Source organism: Ursus maritimus, unplaced genomic scaffold, assembly GCF_017311325.1.
Source record: "Ursus maritimus isolate PB19 unplaced genomic scaffold, ASM1731132v1 scaffold_4, whole genome shotgun sequence".
Taxonomy (NCBI): domain Eukaryota; kingdom Metazoa; phylum Chordata; class Mammalia; order Carnivora; family Ursidae; genus Ursus; species Ursus maritimus.
The window spans coordinates 57,122,936-57,140,521 of record NW_024426552.1 but is presented as its reverse complement, the minus strand read 5'-3'; the positions used below and the strand labels follow the sequence as shown (position 1 = coordinate 57,140,521).

The 17,586-nt window shown below is 39.0% G+C and overlaps 1 protein-coding gene across 2 annotated transcripts in view; it reads left to right on the top strand.

Moving 5' to 3' along the window:
* The first annotated feature begins 5,307 nt into the window (after positions 1-5,307).
* The window catches only part of SPICE1 (spindle and centriole associated protein 1), a 70,246-nt gene continuing 57,967 nt past the window's right edge, over positions 5,308-17,586 (top strand). For both annotated transcript variants that reach the window (XM_008706582.2, XM_008706581.2), the window contains exon 1: positions 5,308-5,414. The gene's annotated coding sequence lies outside the window, so the exon portion shown is untranslated. The remainder of the gene's footprint in view (positions 5,415-17,586) is intronic.

Genomic DNA, 17,586 nt, shown 5'->3' with positions numbered 1-17,586 from the left:
CAAGTTAAGGAATTTTTCGATACACTTCTACTTCCCAGGGAGATGGCTATTGTAAAGATTAAGGCCCATGTTAACAGAGTTAAAGGAAATCCTCTAGCAGATCATTTTGCCAAACAAGGTGACTTAATCGAGCTTATGATACTAACTAAAACCCCAAAGGATATACTCTGGATTGAGTCAATGAGGCCATCATTAAATACCCACATTAAGCCACTGATTTGGAAATGGAAGAAGGGAAAGATGTAGAAAATCCTTCACTGATCTCAGCACACTCAAGATGGCCATTTGGTGGCACCAGATGATTTCAAATGGTATTAGCTGATTTGCTCCATGAAACGACTCATCATAGTAAAGACAAATTGCTTAGTATTGGGGCGCCTGGGTGCCTCAGTTGGTTAAGCATCTGCCTTCAGCTCAGGTCATGATCCCAGGACCCCGGGATCAAGCCCCTCATCAGGTTCCCTTTCCCTCTGCTGTTTCCCCCACTGTGCTCTCTGGCTCTCTCTCTCTCTCTCTCTCTCTGCCAAATAAATAAATAAAATCTTTGAAAAAATTGCTTACTATTTCAGATCAACATTGGTCGGGAAACTTCAAAAAGACAGTGGAGGTTATTTTTGGGTCATGTGTTACTTGTGAACAGTACAACCTGGAAAAACTGTAAAGATTAGGCATGGTGGGAGCCAAAGCCTCAAGGACCCTTTAAACACCTTCGGATGAATTTTATCCAGTTCCCACTCTCCACAGGATTTGTTTATTTTTAGGATGGGTTAAAGCATTTCCTTGCTCAAAATCTTTGCTGTAATTTTTTTCAGTCTCTCAAAATCTCCTTGATTTTATGTCTCCAACCTGGAGTATATCAATTTTTATATCCAACGATCAAGACACAATTTATATGAATCCTTTTAAAAGAACTTTGTAAGGCATTACCCCTTCTCAAAAACTCTACTGTCCTTACCACCCACAAACTTCTGGAAAAATCAAAAGAACCAATGGCACCCTTAAGTTAAAATTAGCCAAACTTTCAGAAATCCTTGAGCTCCCTTGGCTAGGTACTCCCACTAGTCCATAAGGCCATATGATCCATTCCTTCAGAGACACATTGGTTATGTCCCTATGAAGTGTTAACAGGAAGGCCCATACATTTAGAAATTTTATGCCTGATATTGGGCTCTTCTCTGTAGCATGGAGGTGTGGCAAAATATTGCAAGGGAATCATGTACTATACTCATGAACAAGTTAAGGCCAGCTTCTCACAACCCTTCTTAAATAGGCTCTTTATGGGGCACCTGGGTGGCTAAGTCGGTTGAGCATCCGACTTTTGGTTTCAGCTCAGGTCATGATCTCATGGGATGTGGGATGGAGCCCTGTGTCAGGCTCTCTGCTTAGTGGGGAGTCTTCTTAAAGATTCTCTCCCTCTGCTCTTCCCCCAACTCGCGTGCGCTCTCTCTCTCACAACTATATAAATCTTAAATAGGTTCTTTATGATCATCAACCAGGCAAGAAGAGACAGTGGATAAAAAACGCTCTTGAATCGCACTGTAAGGGATCTTACCAGGTATTATTACAAATCTTGCCAATATTAAAAAAATCAACGTCATTAAAAAATATAAGCAGTTGTGGAAACAAAGTCTGCTGACATGAGAGTAAACAGATTGTTTATTCAGAACTTAATATAGGAAAGATTTCAGCCACCATCACTTGCATTTGGCAGAGACTCAAAGACAGGAGGGGAGTGAAAAAGATTTATAATGAAATAAAGGGAAGACTTCAGAAACACTGATTAGAAGTTCGAATGGGGAAGCTGGAATTAGGCTATGTAGAAGCAGGACATCTTATGGTTTGGGGAACACATCTGGCTCATATTTGGACCACCCAGAGAATCTATATAAACAGCTTTCTTGAGTATAACTGACAATGAACTGGGTTACCCATTTTTTTTTTCCTTGAGAAAGCTTCAGTAATTTATGTCTTTTAGGAAAGTTGTCCGTTTATCTGTGTTATTAAATTTATTACTATACAGTTGTTCAAAATACATTCTTTTTATATTTCACCTCTCTCATTTCTGATATTGGTAATTTTACATAGGTAATTATCCTGATCAATTTGTTTAGAGGTTTAGCGATTTAATTAATCTTCTCAAAGATTCAACCATTACTGTCATTAGTTTTCTTTATTATTTTGCCTTTCTATTTTATTGATTTAGTTTTGATCTTTATCATTTTCTTTCTTCTTATTACTTTGGATTTAACCTGTTTTTACTTATCTAATATCTGAAGGTAGAGTCTGAGGTCATTGATTTGAGAAATTCTTTTCGATATAGGTGTTTAGTGCTATGCGTTTCTCTTGAAGTACTATTTCTGTTACATTTTGCAAATTTTGATATCCTGTATTTTCATTTTCATTTACTTCAAAATACATTCTGTTTTGCTTTCTTGTTTGGCTAATGGCTTTTTAAGAGGTGTATTATTTTTTCACCAAATTTTGAGAGATTTGACAAGAGTCATTATGAAACTGATTTCTAATTTAATGACAGTCAGAGAACATTCCTAGTATTACTTGAATCTTTCTGAATTTATCGAAATTTGTTTTATGGTCCGGATTATTGTCCATCTTGCTAAAATTTCTGTATATAAATGAAAAGGATGTGTATTCTGCTGGTTGTTGGACTAGTGTTCTATAAATATCAATCAGGTCAGAATGGTTGATAGTGTTGTAAAGTTTATTATAACCTTGCTGATTTTCTGCCTATTTGTATTATAAATTATTCAGTGAAGGGCATTGAAATTTCTGACTATAATTGTGGACTTTTTATTTTATATTGTATTTTCATCAGTTTTTGCATCATTTATTTCGAAGCTCTCTTATTAAGGGAATAAATGTTTAGGATTTTTATATATTTTTGATTTAATGTCCTCTTTGCCATCATGAAATTATTTTTTAAATCTCTGGTAATATTCTTTGCTCTGAAAACTGGTTCATCTAATACTGATAAAGGCATTCCAACTTCATTTGACCAGGGTTAGCATGATATATCTTTTTCTATCTTTGTACTTAAACTTCAGTTTTTATATTATTGTATGTTTCTTCTAATAGTCAGCAATTTAAAAATATTTAATCTGACAATTTCTGCCTTTGAATAGGGGTATTTAGACCATTACATTTAATGTAATAATTGATGTGAATCTATCATCTTGCTATTTGTTTTTTATTTCTCTCACCTGTTTTTTGTTTTCTTTTTTTGTACTTTTCTGCTTACTTTTAGATTAGTCAAGTAATTTTTAGTATTTCTTTTGTAATGTCTCTTTATAAATATCTCTTTTAGCTATAACTTACTATTTTAGTGATGGCTTTAGGGTTTATGATATACAAATTTAACATATTACAGTCTACCTGCAAGTAATATTATACACATCAGGAATAATATAAGACTCTTACAGTAATAGACTTCCATTTCTCTCCTCTAGCCTTTATGCAATTGTTGTTATGCATTTTACTTTTACATATATTAAGACCTCACAATGTATTTTTATTATATTTATTTAAGTAGTTACTGTTAAAGAGATTAAAATAATAAGAAAAATAATTGTATATATTTCCCCCTATAGCTATTTCCAGTGCTCTTGTGTAGATTCAGATTTCTATCTGCTATTATTTTCTTTCTGCTTGAAGTTTTTACTTTAACATTTCTCATAGTGAGGATCTGCTGGTGATAAATTCTATTAGTTATGTGTGGAAGCATCTTTATTTTATCCTCATTTTAAAAATATATTTTTGACATATATAGAATTCTAGGTTGACAGTTTTTTTCTTTCAATTTATTTAACTGCTCTGTCTTCTCACTTGCAAAGTTTTTAATGAGAAATATGTTATCCTTATTTTTCTCTGTAATGTTTCTCTCTGAGTGCTTTAAAATTTTTTTATGATCAGTTTCTGAGCAATTTAATGTGTAATTTATTATGTACACTGATGTAATGTTCTTCATCTTTCTTGTGTTTAGGTTTTGTCAAGCTTCTGGAAGGCAGGTTTGTGGGTAATGATGTGATAGAAGGACTGAATTATGGAAATTCTCTTCAGATTGCTTCAGTGTTCAATGAAATAGGAAGCAAGATCGCTGGCTGAGACTGAGGATAGTAAAAGATATGTTGGATGTGAGAGAAGGTATAAAGTTGTCATGTAGGAGAGTAGGAGAAATCAATGGAGGGGGAACTTTAATATGGTTTTTGGGCATCTTTAAGGGCACACTTAAAATTAATGATCATGAATTTAAAGTCAGCATGACTGGATGTTTTTCTTCTTCCAGTTCAGTCACAAAGGTGCAGGCACCTAGTATGTAGTTTTGCTATGACTAGAATTGCGGCTTTGCCCAGTATTACAGTAATTCAGAGAGGGGCAGGGAGTTGAGGATGTATGCAGGGAATGATTATATTGATTGATCAGCGAATATATCTACATCAAACTTCCCCAATCAGAGAGGAAACTATTAGAAGGCAGTTCTTAGCATCCAGAAGGTGCTGAATATGTATTTGCTGATCCCAGTATGGATGTGTTTTAACAGTAGAAAACCAGGGACTAAAGGAGATTGTAGTATTGGGGCAAATTAACTCCGTTTTCAAATAAAATGCTTGTAAAGTTCTTGACATGGTCCACACAGCTCTTCCTATACTGGCTCTAGCCTATTACAACAGCTTCCTTTACACCAAGCTCCCACTGCTCTCTCATCTCCAGATATACAGAACTTCTTCCAGTTCTTTGCACTTGCCACACAGCTTCGCATATGTGCCTCCCTCAGCAGGGATGTTTTATTCTTCTCTGGTAGCTGACTCATCTACTTTTCAGTTTTCCTGAGTAATTCCTACAAATCCTCCTATAAATTTAGTATCTAGTAAGTATCTTCTAGTAGTTGTCACAGTTCTGATTTTACATTTTACATACTACTATGCAGTAAGCTTACTGAGGGCAGGGATCTTGACTGTTTTTAGATCCCGCAGGACCTACCATAGGCCATGGCACACTGGTAGGCAGTATAAACATTTTTGGAAAAAAATAATAAAGGTGAAAGCAAGTAAATGTTATATGTGAAGCTTGGTGTGGAGAGCGACATCTTTCTTTCAGAGAATTCACGAGAAACTGGCTAGTGCTACATGCCTACCCTCCAAAGCTTTGCCCTGAATCTTTCAGTGAGCACAGGGAAGAAAGAAGAACCCACACAAAGCTCTTCATCCCACAATTTCTGCCAGACTTTGGGAGGCGCCTGCGCACTGGCCTCACCGGAAATACGCCAGGGAGTGGGGGCGGGGCTCGGGTAGCCTAGGCAACATCCCGGAAATTGCGGCTGCGTTAACCTGTGGCGGGCCGGGCGGTTCTGGAGCCTGACGTTTTAGTGGCGGTGGAGAAGGCTGTCGGGAAACGGCAAGGCAGGTTGCGAGGACGTGGCGGAGGCCTGCAGCCTGTAGCCCCAGAGAACCTTAGGGACCGGGCTGCAGGGCGGGGAAAATGGTGGCGGCGACCCCCTTCTGTTCCTGGGTCTCTAGGGGCCTGGGTGGAGGATCCTTACTATGAAAATCGCATCGCGACCCTGTGTTTTCCGAGTGTTTGTGTGTGTCAGGATGAGTGTCTGGGTGTATTGGTGTCTAGCGCGCTCCCCTTAGGCGCACCCCGAGTGTGCGCACCGCGGTCAGGCACTTGTGCACAGAGCTGGAAGTTGGGGGGTACCCTATTGTAGCTATCAAGGAATTTGCAGTCTAGCAGGAGACAGACTACTCAGGGTACTTGGGGACGGGGAGGGTCATTTCAGTCGACTGAATGGTCATGAAGATTTTATCAGGAGGGGTCGCTGGAATGAGTTTTGAGGAGTGAGTGAGCGCGTGGAAAAGGGAGTGAAAGTCTGAAGGGTGTTCCACGCGGAGCAGAAAGGATGGGTAGACTATTTGTGAAGGCGAGAGTTATAGGTGTGGGAGATTGAGAGGAGCAAAGACTGGAAAGGAAGGTCAGCCGGACCGCAAGGAGGGCAGAGGGTCCGAGTGCAAGATGAGTTGGATTCCTCTCTGCAGGGGGGAGCCATTAAAATCTTTTGGGGAAGAAAGTAAAGGGCTGAGAGCTATACTCCATCCTTATATCGGGGTAGAGGATTGATTGCAGGGACAGTGTTTGGAAAGAGGTCCTGTTTCCCTTTGGTCAGTTTTCCACTAGCCAGAGTGAATTTGCTAAATCTCATCGTAACTCTCCTTACCTGAAATCCTCCAGTGGCTTCCTATGGGTTCTTTAGGATAGTGTTCAAATTGCTGTAGCTTAGAAGGCCATGATCTGTCCTCTGCCTTTCTTTTTAACCTCTTTCTAGCCTCTTGCCTTTTGAAATCTGTTAGTCATACTGAACTCAAACCCTTTGTAAATGCCTTTTCTCCCACCAGGACCATTCCTTCCCCCACCTCTAGCTTTATTCACACTTTAGCTCTCAGCTTAAACATTTTGGGAGCAATTAGAGGGATGTAGTGGTCTTTTCTTACTGTGTAGAGTAAGTTAGGTATTAACATGACACTGAATTTACTTCCTTTTTATTGTAATTACTCATTTTAATTGTGGTCTTCTGATAAACCCTGAGCTCTGTGAGGGTGCAGACTATTTTACTTTCTTGTATTTTGTGCCTGGCTCTTGCCAGGTGCTTTCAAAATATTTGTTGAAATAATGGATAATGAAGTGGCAAATAAGTGAAGAAGTTCAATTAGAAGAAAGAGCTTGAACAAAAACATTCGTAGTAGAGATGAAGAGGGGACAGATGAGAGAGATATTTCGGGGAAAGAATGAATAGATTCGGTATCTGATTGGCTAAGAGACAAGGACTAGAAGGTGATGCTAAAGTTTTAAAGTGGAGCAACCAGAAGGATGGTAATTCTGTAAGTTCAGCTGAGTTCAGACATTTACCGCGCATGCCAATTATATATCAAGAACTAGAGGTTGGTGGGGAGGGGACATGGATGATAAGCTGTATTTTGTCTACACTGTATGTGAGATAATTTGGGAGATATACACAGAAGGCAGTTGGAAATGAGCATTTAGTGTGTTGAGGAAAAATGTGGATCCTTGATTTGGGGCTCATTTTCACAGTGTGTTTATGTGCCCAGTGCATTTGTAGCTTTGTTCAAGGGTATGAGTGAGATTACTGAAGGAAGATGTGAACTCCTTTCTTACTTTCTAGTAAGCTCCACGAGAGCTCGTACCACATTAGACCTGTTTACTGTTTTATCTCCAGTGCCTGGTCAGTGTCTGGCATGTGATAGATTCTCAGAAACAATTATTGGATGAAGAGAGAGGGTGTCCAATGGAAAGATAAGAGGATTGGGATAGAACCGTGTGAAGCTTTTTGATTATGTGGTATCTGAGGAGGGGCCAGCAGAGCCTGCAAAGAAAAGGAGAGACTAATAGGAGAGTGGAAACGAGGGAGGGGAGGGCTTCCGGGAGTGGGAGTCTATAGAGTTGGAAAGGGCTTGAGAGGTCAGAAGGCACCAATAATTTTATCAGTTAGAAAAGTATTAATATTTTAGATTTTCTCCAAACAGGCCTAGATTTTCTGGGCTGTGCTGATGTTGTACTTCTTAGTACTATAAACCATCAGATTATCTCTACAGTCTCACATTTCAGCATGTAAACTATAGCTCCCTTATGGTATCTGATTTCTGTAAATAGCTCAAAATCTCTTTGTTAGACCACAGAGTCTGATCCTGGGTTAAGAAAAATATGGCCACTTGTATTGGTGATGTTTAAGAGAACACTTTTCAGTGCAAGGGTGGTTCCCACGTTACAGATTAGTTCTCCCATTGTGGTCTTAGCACACACAGGCTGGAATTTAGCTTGGCCAGTATATTTGTCTCCTGTGCTGTATAACAAATTACCACAAACCTAGGGGCTTAAAACAATACTCATTTATTATCTCACAATTTCTGTGAGGCAGGAATTTGGATATAGTTTAGCTGGGAAGGGTGCTTAGGGTCTCACAAAGTTACGATTAAGGTGTTGGTGGTCTGCATTCTCATCTAGAACCGAACTGGGGAAAAGTCCGCTTCCAGGCTCACCTCACTTAGGTTGTTGGCAGAATTCCTTTCTCTGTGGCTGTATGCCTGAGGGGTCTTTTTACTGACTTTCTGCTCAGGGCTGCCTACAGTTGTCTGAGTTCCCTGCCATGTGACCCTTTTCACAAGTGGCAATTGGCTTCTTCAAGGCCAGCAGGAGAAACTCTCTTGCTCTACTCTCAGAAGACAGAGACTTGTATAACATAATGTAATCACAGGAATGATATCTCCTCACATTTGCCTTCTTTTATTGGATAAAACAAATCACAGGGGGAAAAAAACCCAAACAATTCATGGATCCTGTCTAAACTCAAGGGTAAGGGATCATATGATGGCATTATTCACTGCAGGTCATCTTGGAGTAGTAACCACAGCCAGCTTTGCTAGGCTAAATTGAAGTTAAAAAAAATGAAAACAGTTGTATACTGTCGTAGTCCATTCAGACTTCCATAACAAAGTACCAGAGACTAGGTAGCTGATAAATGAGAATTTTTTTCCTCACAATTCTGGAGGCTGTGAAGTCTAGGATCAAGTCTCCAACATGGTCATGTTCTGGTAAGGGCCCTCTTTCTGGTTCATAGCCGCCACCGTCTTGCTGTGTCCTCACATGGTGAACGGGGTTAGGGATCTCTCTGGAGCCTCTTTTATGACAGCACTAGTCTCATTCATGAGGGCTCTGCCTCTGAAAGGCCCCACTTCCCAAAGTTCCCACTTCCTAATACCATCACTTTTGGGGGTTAGGATTCAACGTGAATTTTGAGGGGACACATTCAGACCATAGCATATACCTTCATTTCATTTCTGTTTTTGTCAGTGAATATGGGGTTTTTTTGGATGTTACATTTTCTTATGCTAAAATTGATAACTGTTCACATTCCCACAAATAATACTCAGGCATTTGTTCAGTTGTTTATATTAATTTCTATATCTCTTTGCTCAAGAAAAGTTCCGTTCGGATACATTATATTTGTCATCAGAAGTTACCATTAGTGTACACATAGCTATGATTTAAAAAATAATTGCTTTTCCTAAATTTCTGTTACTGGTATATGGAGGGCCTCACCATTGAAAGAAGTATGTGGGCCTTTTGACTGCTCATAAGCTTTTGCATACTTCAGACTCATGGTTGGTTTTTCAGAATTGAGGCTGTTAGAATTTCAGCCTCGGGGTAAGTATAGTATTTTAAATAATATAACTTGAAATGAATTATTATAAGAGTAATATGGGTTCATTGTAGAAAATCTGGAAAATGTAGAACCAACCGGAGATAACTCAGTGTTAGTGCCATTTTCTAGGAAGTGCATTACATTTAGTTAGATCTGGTTTTGTTTTTTGGGTTTTTTTGGTGCAAAAGGTGGTTTTATTAAAGCACGAGGAAGGGACCCATGGGCAGAAAGAGCTGCTGCCGAGTCAGAGCTGGTTTTGAAAATCACCTCCCAGCTCCCCATTATTATTTGTGTGACTTTGAGCAATATAAGATACTTAATCTCTCTAAGTCCCATTTTTCTCATTTGGGAAAGGACTAATAGTTGTTACTGACATCACTGTCATTAATCCTAAGTAGAATTTAGTATGTGTTAGGTAGGGGTTCTCTGCCCCTTATGTATTTAATTAGTTCCGTTTTACAATTACTGGCAAAGTTGGGATGTGAACCCGACAGTCTGGTTTCAGACTGTACTCTTATCTACTGTGCCATATTGTCTCTCAAGACGGAATGTGCCTCATAGGGTTGTGGGATTAGATGTGAAATGCTTAGTATAAATAAGTGCTTAATAATGTATGTATAGTAATATCATTGAGAATATACTATATATAGAGTTCTGTATTCTACTTTTTACACTTAATTTTATGTGTTTTCTTGTGTCATTAAATATTTTTCTTAATACAGTTTTAATGGATGTATAATTCATCCAACAGATTTAGTGACATTTTATGATTCTCCTTTATTTCTGCAAAGTAAATTGAAGAGTGAGAGAGTTAAAGAGTAAGATATATTAGAGTATTTAAAGAGTAAAATACGTTAGAAACTGTTTCTGAACAACTGTTATATTCTTCCATGTCTTTTTAATAACAGCTTTATTAAGATATAACTTATATACCGTGAAATTTACCCCTTAGAAGTCTACAGTTCAGAGCTTTTAAATAAATTTATAGAGTTGTGCATTGATTACCACTGACTCATTTTAGGACATTTTCATCACCTCAAAAAGAAACCCCATACCCATTAGCAATTATTCTCCATTCTCTCCTCCTTCCAGACCCTGCCAGCTACTTGTCTATTTTATGTCTCTATGGATTTGCCTATCCTGGACATTTTATATAAATAGAATCATACAATATATGGCCTTTGGTGTCTGGCTTTTTTTTCTTGCCATAATATTCTCAAAATAACGTAGTATATGTCAGTACTTTGTTCCTTATATTGCTAAGTAATATTCCATTGTATGAACACACATTTATTTATCCATTCACCAGCTGGTAAACATTTGGTATTTTTCTGCCTTTTGTCTGTTAAGAATATAATGCTGCTATAAATTCATGTGCAAGTTTTTGTATTGACGTCAGTTTTCAATTCTTGGGCATATACCTAGGACTAGAGTTGTGGTAACTGTTTAACTTTTTCAGGAGCTGCCAAACTGTTTTCCAAAGTGGCCATGCTATTTTACATTCCCACTAACAATAAATGAGTATTCCAGTTTCTCTACATTCTCACCAACACTTGTTACTTCCACCTTTTTGATTATAACCATTCTAGTGGGTATGAGGTGGTATGTCCTTGTGGTTTTGATTTGCATTTCCCTAATGACTAATGACGCTGATCATTTTCTCATCTGTTTATTGGCCAGTTGTAGTATCTTCTTTGGAGAAATGTTCATTCAGCTCCCTTAGCCATTTAAAAATTGGAGTATTTGTGTTTTTATTGGTGAATTGTTTCTTTTATATATCCTGGATCCAAGTTTCTTATCAGATAGGATTTGCAAATATTTTCTCCCATTCTGTTGGTTTTCATTTCATTTTCTTTTTTTAAAGTTTATTTTATTTTATTTTATTTTTTTTTATTTATTGGACAGAGAGAGACAGCCAGCAAGAGAGGGAACACAAGAGGGGGAGTGGGAGAGGAAGAAGCAGGCTCCTAGGGGAAGAGCCTGATGTGGGGCTTGATCCCACAGTACCGGCATCACTCCCCGAGCCAAAGGCAGACGCTTAACGACTGTGCCACCGAGGTGCCCCGTCATTTCATTTTCTTGTTGGTATTTTTTGAAGCACAAAAGTTTTAAATTTTGATGGAGTCCACTTTATTTTTTCTTTGGTTTCTTGTGCTTTTAGCGTTATATCTAAAAAGCAATTGCTTAACCCAAGGTTCGTGAAGATTTGTGCTTATGTTTTCCATTGGGAGTTTTGTGCTTTTAGCTCTTAGATTGAAGTTGGTTATTTATTTTTAGTTAATTTTTATATATGTTGTGACATAGAGGTCTTAATTCATTCTTTTTCATACGGATCTCCAGTTGTCCCAGCACCATTTATTGATAAGACTGTTCTTTCCATATTGAATTGTTTCTTGCCACCTTTGTTGAAAATAAACTTACCACACATGTGGTGAGCACTCGGTGTTACATGCAACTGATAAATTCAAAATTGAACACTACATCTGAAACTAATGATGTACTATATGTTGGCTAATTGAATTTAAATAAAAAATTTGTTAGAAAATAAACTGACCATAAATGTAAGGGTTTGTTTTGGACTTTTTGGTCTATTCTATTCCATATCTTTTATTTATTTATTTGGGTTTTTTCTTGAAATATTTTATTTATTTATTTGAGAGAGAGAAGAGAGTAGGAGCAGGGGAAAAGGGCAGAGGGAGAGGGAGAATCAGACTCTCCACTGAGCAGGGAGCCTGAGGTGGGGGGGGGGGTTGATCCCAGGACCCTGAGATCATTACCTGAGCTGAAGGCAGACACTTAACTGACTGAGCCACCTAGGCGCCCTATTTGTTTATTTTTGAAAAAGATATTTGTTTATTTGAGAGAGAGAGCACGTGTGCCTGCTTGCACACGCGCGCGCACACACACACACACACACACACACACACACACACACGAGTTGGGGGAAGCACAGAAGGAGAGAATCCTTAAGTGGACTCCCTGCTGAGCACGTGGAGCCTGAAGCAGGACTTGATTTCTTTCTTTTCTTTTCTTTTTTCTTTCTTTCTTTTCTTTCTTATTATATTACGTTAGTCACCATACAGTACATCCCTAGTTTTTGATGTAAAGTTCGATGATTCATTAGTTGCGTATAACACCCAGTGCACCATGCAATATGTGCCCTCCTTACTACCCATCACCAGTCTATCCCATTCCCCCACCTCCCTCCCCTCTGAAGCCCTCAGTTTGTTTCTCAGAGTCCATAGTCTCATGCTTCATTCCCCCTTCTGATTACCCCCCTTTCTTTATCCCTTTCTTCCCATACCGATCTTCCTAGTTCTTATGTTCCATAGATGAGAGAAATCATATAATTGTCTTTCTCTGCTTGAGTTATTTCACTTAGCATTATCTCCTCCAGTGCCGTCCATGTTGCAGGAAATGTTGAGAACTTGTTCTTTCTGATAGCTGAGTAATATTCCATTGTATATATGGACCACAACTTCTTAATCCAGTCATCTGTTGAAGGGCATCTCGGTTCCTTCCACGATTTAGCTATTGTGGACATTGCTGCTATGAACATTGGGGTGCATATGGCCCTTCTCTTCACTATGTCTGTATCTTTGGGGTAATTACCCAGTAGTGCAATGGCTGGGTTATAGGGTAGCTCAATTTTTAACTTTTTAAGGGAGCTCCACACTGTTTTCCAGAGTGGCTGTACCAACTTGCATTCCCACCAACAATGTAGGAGGGATCCCCTTTCTCCACATCCTCTCCAGCATTTGTTGTTTCTTGCCTTGTCCATTTTTGTCATTCTAACTGGCATAAGGTGGTATCTTAGTGTGGTTTTGATTTGAATTTCTTTGATGGCTAATGATTTTGAACATTCTTTCATGTGTCTGTTAGCCATTTGTATGTCATCATTGGAAAAGTGTCTGTTCATATCTTCTGTCCATATTATGATTTGTTTATTTGTTTCTCGTGTATTGAGTTTGAGAAGTTCTTTGTAGATCTTGGATACCAATCTTTTATCTGTGTGTCATTTGCAAATATATTCTCCCATTCCGTGGGCTGCCTCTTAGGTTGCTTTGGCCAATGTCGTAGAGGTTGCTGCCTATGTTCTCCTCTAGGATTTTGATGGATTCCTGTCTCACATCGAGGTCTTTCATCCATTTGGGGTTTATTTTTGTGTATGGTGTGAGAGAGTGGTCAAGTTTCATTCTTTTGCATGTAGCTGTCCAATTTTCCCAGCACCATTTACTGAAATGTCTTTTTTCCACCGGATGTTTTTTCCTTCTTTATCAAAGATTAGTTGCCGAAAGAGCCGAGGTTCCATTTCTGGGTTCTCTATTCTGTTCCATTGGTCTATGTGTCTGTTTTTGTGCCAGTACCATGCTGTCTTTGTGATCACAGCTTTGTAGTACAGCTCGAAATCTGGCATTGTGATGCCCCCAGCTTCGTTTTTCCTTTTCAACAGTTCCTTGGCGATTCGGGGCCTTTTCTGGTTCCATACAAATTTAAGGACTATTTGTTCCAGTTCTTTGAAAAATGTCCTTGGTATTTTGATCGGGATAGCATTGAAAGTGTAGATTGCTCTGGGTAGCATGGACATTTTAACTATGTTAATTCTTCCGATCCATGAGCATGGAATATCTTTCCATCTTTTTATGTCTTCCTCAATGTCTTTCAAGAGTGATTTATAGTTTTTAGAATATAGATCCTTTACGTCTCTGGTTAAGTTATTCCAAGGTAACGTATGGTTTTTGGTGCTATTGTAAGTGGGATGGATTCCCTAATTTCTCTTTCTTCGGTCTCGTTATTCATGTATAGAAATGCAACTGATTTCTGAGCATTGATTTTGTATCCCGCCACATTACTGAATTGCTCTATAACTTCTAATAGTTTGGGAGTGGCTTCTTTTGGGTTTTCCATATAGAGTATCATGTCATCTGCGAAGAGAGACATTTTGACCTCTTCTTTGCCGACTTGGATACCTTTGATCCCTTTTTGTTGTCTGATTGCTGTTGCAAGGACTTCTAGTACTATGTTGAATAATAGTGGCGAGAGTGGGCATCCTTGTCGTATTCCCGATCTTAAGGTAAAGGCTTCCAGCTTTTCCCCATTGAGAATATTTGCTGTAGGCTTTTCATAGATGGTTTTTATGAGCTTGAGGAATGTACCCTCTATCCCTACACTCTGAAGGGTTTTAATCAGGAAAGGATGGTATTTTGTCAAATGCTTTTTCTGCATCTATTGAGAGAATCATATGATTTTTGGCTTTTTCCTTCTGAATAAAATCTAAGACACCGAACGATTTGCAGATGTTGAACCACCCTTGCATCCCAGGGATGAATCCCACTTGGTCATGATGGATAATCCTTTTAATGTACTGTTGGATTCTATTAGCCAGGATCTTGTTGAGGATTTTGGTGTCCATATTCATTAGGGAAATTGGTCTGTAATTCTCCTTTTTGATGGGGTCTTTGCCTGGTTTGGGGATCAAGGTATATTGGCCTCATAGAATGAGTTTGGTAGCTTTCCTTCTGTTTCTATTTTTTGAAATAGCTTTAAGATAATAGGTATTATTTCTTCTTTGAATGTTTGGTAGAATTCCCCAGGAAAACCATCCGGGCCTGGAGTTTTGTTTTTTGGAAGGTTGTTTATCACTGTTTCAATCTCTTCATAATTAATTGGCCTGTTTAAAAAAATCAATTTCTTCCTGTTTCAGTCTTGGTAGTTTATAGGTTTCCAGGAAATCCTCCATCTCTTCTAGATTGCTTAATTTATTGGCATAAAGCTGTTGATAAAAGTTTCTAATAATCCTTCCAATTTCATTGGTGTTGGTTGTGACCTCTCCTTTTTCATTCATAATTTTATTAATTTGGGTCCTTTCTCTATTCTTTTGGATAAGTCTTGCCAGTGGTCTGTCAATTTTATTAATTCTCTCAAAGAACCAGCTTCTAGTTCTGTTGATCTGCTCTACTGTACTCCTGGTTTCTAATTCATTGATTTCTGCTCTAATCTTGGTCAACTGCTTCCTCGTGCGTGGATTAGGCCTGTCCCTCTGTTGCTGTTCCAGCTTCTTGAGGTGAGAATATAAAAACTGCATTTTAGATTTTTCTATTCTTTTGAGTGAGGCTTGGATGGCTATGTATTTCCCCCTTAGGACTGCCTTTGCAGTATCCCATAGGTTTTGGACCGTTGTGTTTTCATTCTCGTTGGTCTCCATAAATTGTTTAAATTGATTTTTGATTTCCTGGTTTATCGAATCATTCCTGAGCAGGATGGTTCTTAGTCTCCAAGTGTTTGAGTTTCTTCCAAATTTTTCCTTGTGGTTGAGTTCCAATTTCAAAGCGTTGTGGTCTGAGAGTATGCAGGGAATAATTTCAGTCTTTTGCTATTGGTTGAGACCTGTTTTATGACCCAGAACATGGTCTATTCTTGAGAATGTTCCATGGGCATTAGAATAGAATGAGTATTCTTTGGTTCTGGGGTTTAGTGTTCTATATATATCTATGAGGTCCAACTCGTTGAGTAGGGCATTCAAAGCTCTTGTTTCTTTGCTGATTTCTTGCTTAGGTGATCTGTCTATTGCTGATAGTGGAGTGTTGAGGTCCCCTACTATTAGCGTATTTTTATCTATATGTCTCTTTATTGTGGTTAAGAGTTGGCTTGTGTATCTTGCTGCTCCCCTGTTGGGGGCCATATATATTTATAATTGTCATATCCACTTGTTGGATACATCCTTTAAGAATAATATAGTGCCCTTCTGTGTCTCTAACTATAGTCTTTAGTTTAAAATCCAATCTGTCTGATATGAGAATTGCTACCCCAGCTTTCTTTTGAGGTCCATTGGCGTGAAAGATGGTATTCCGTCCCTTTACTTTCAGTCTGAATGTATCTCTAGGTTCGAAATGAGTCTCTTGTAGACAGCAAATGGATGGGTCATGTCTTTTTATCCAATCTGTAACCCTGTGACATTTATGGGAGCATTTAGGCCATTTACATTGAGACTGATTATTGAGAGATATGATTTTAATGATGCCATGTTGCCAGTAAAGTTTTTGTTTCTATAGATTGTGACTTTCTGTTTTGTATCACTCTTGGGGCCTTTTTACTTTTATAGAACCCCCCTTAATATCTCCTGTAGTGCTGGTTTCGTGGTTACGAAATTGGTCAATGACTGGTGATTCTGGAAGGTCTTTATTTCTCCATCCATTCTGAATGACAGCCTTGCTGGATAAAGGATCCTTGGTTGCATGTTTTTCTCTGAAAGAGCTTTAAAAATGCCCCTCCAACCCTTTCTCTCAATCCAGGTCTGTGTAGACAGGTCTGACGTAATTCTGATACCTTTGCCTTGGTACGTGAGAAATTTCTTTTCCCTGGCCGCTTTCAATATTGTATCCTTGGATCTAATATTTGCGAAATGCACTATGACGTGACGTGGCACAGGTTTGTCGTGGTTGAGCTTGGGAGGGGTCCTTTCTGCCTCTTGGACAGGAATGTTTGTTTCCCTTGCTAGATTAGGGAAGTTTTCAGCTACAATTTGTTCAAATATCTCTTCTAGACCTCTGTTTTTCTCCACCCCCTCGGGGATGCCAATGATTCTGACATTGGAATGTTTCATTGAGTCAGTAATCTCCTGTAACCTACATTCTTGAGAATGGATTTTTTTTTTAGCCCAGATTCTATTTTAGCTTTCTCTTCTACTAACCCATCCTCCAATTCGCTGATACGTTGTTCTGCCTCATTCACCCTGGCCGTCAGAGCCTCTAGTTTTGACTGCATTTGGCTCATAGAATTTTTAATTTCTGCGAGATTCGCTCTCATTTCCGCCCTTAGAGATTCTATATTGTCATTAACATTTTTGTTAATACTTATTTCAAGTCTGCACATCATCTTGACCATTGTTACTCTGAATTCTATTTCTGATAATTTGGTTATATCTGTATCCATTAGTTCTGTGGCAGAGGCCACAGACTCATTGTCTTTTCTTTGCTGGGTGGTATTTCTCTTTCTCGTCATTCTGATGAAGAGAGGTTGCGGGGTTGTCCAGAGCCCAAATTATTGACCGGGACCCAGGCAGTGCGCCCTTGTTTTATAGGGCCCTTAAGGATGTGGGCTTCTTGATTTTTCAGCCTGCCTTCTGGCGGAGGGGCCTGCTGCGCCGATACTCAGGCAACCCTGTTTGGGTAGAGTCTCCGTGTCCCTGCGAGGGGGGATGGGGGTGGGCACACTGTGAGCCGGTCTTTCCAGGCTTTTGTTCTCTGGCAGCTTTCCCTGGCGGCTTGCTGTGCCTCTTCTGAGAGAGCAGCGTTGGCCGAATCTCAGTGTCTGTCTCAGAACAGAGGGAACTCGGACTGTTCTCCACTGATGTTCTG